Genomic DNA, 950 nt, shown 5'->3' with positions numbered 1-950 from the left:
AAAAAAAAAAAAAAAAAATATATATATATATATATATATATATATACACACATAAATACAGAGAGAGAGAGATCAATTTTCTTACACCTAAATTGTGTTACTGAAGGTCCAAGTTAAAGCTAAGAGAATATTATTTCACTGACAAAACTTCTAGGTCTTCATAATAGAGTCAGAACCTTAATAACAAGGATTTCACTTTAGTGACATTCAAGATTTTACACTGTATCTTTAACACATCAGACACATCTACAATTATATTTATGTTAGAGCTGCAGTTTGTCAAGTGCATTATTAGATTGTTCTAAATGCACGTCTGGGTAAATTTTGATTTATTAAACAATTATAAGTTGTCACTCGCTGTAAATGGATTTAGTTGGTGAGTTGTATAATAAATACTAATCAGTTAGAGACTTTTTACAAAATAGAAGTTAGTCACCCTTAAATAGGCCTATTTCCACTTAAAATTGACAGGAATAATCTAGTGATGAAAAGGGAGACAAGACACCTTTGAGGCAGAGAGTGGGTATCAAAGAAGAAGGGTGTTGGGAAAGTTCTGAATTACACCTTTGTGAAGAAAAAAAAAAAAGAGAGAGAAGGAAATCCACTGAAAGAAGCCTAGTCAATGTTGATTTCTTGAGTGAAGCGGCACAGAGAGCTGTGGGAATGCCACAATCTCCCCTGAGCCCCACACAGGCTCAGAGACATAAGTGCTGCATCTGAACTTTTACACACTTATAGAAAGTGTGTGATGCCCCCTTGGAAACGGCTTCGCTGCCCCTGGGAGAAAGTCCTGGAGAGCCAGTGTCCTGGGGGATGGCAGCATTTGGAACATCACGTAGAGTTCACCAAAGGTGTGCCCAGTCCGCCACTGCCGGTATGCGGACGATCTTATGGGTCCACTAATGAACTCTTTTCTTTCTAATGGTTATATATATTTTGAATGTATAGGG

The 950-nt window shown here is 37.1% G+C and overlaps 1 protein-coding gene across 1 annotated transcript in view; it reads right to left on the bottom strand.

The window, feature by feature from the left end:
- DNAH11 (dynein axonemal heavy chain 11) overlaps positions 1 to 950 on the bottom strand; it is a 213524-nt gene that overhangs the window by 64825 nt on the left and 147749 nt on the right.

Source organism: Lipotes vexillifer, unplaced genomic scaffold (genome assembly GCF_000442215.2).
Source record: "Lipotes vexillifer unplaced genomic scaffold, Lipotes_vexillifer_v1.1 scaffold474, whole genome shotgun sequence".
Lineage (NCBI taxonomy): Eukaryota > Metazoa > Chordata > Mammalia > Artiodactyla > Lipotidae > Lipotes > Lipotes vexillifer.
Note: the sequence above shows the minus strand (reverse complement) of the source record. Positions and strands in the feature narration are given on the sequence as shown.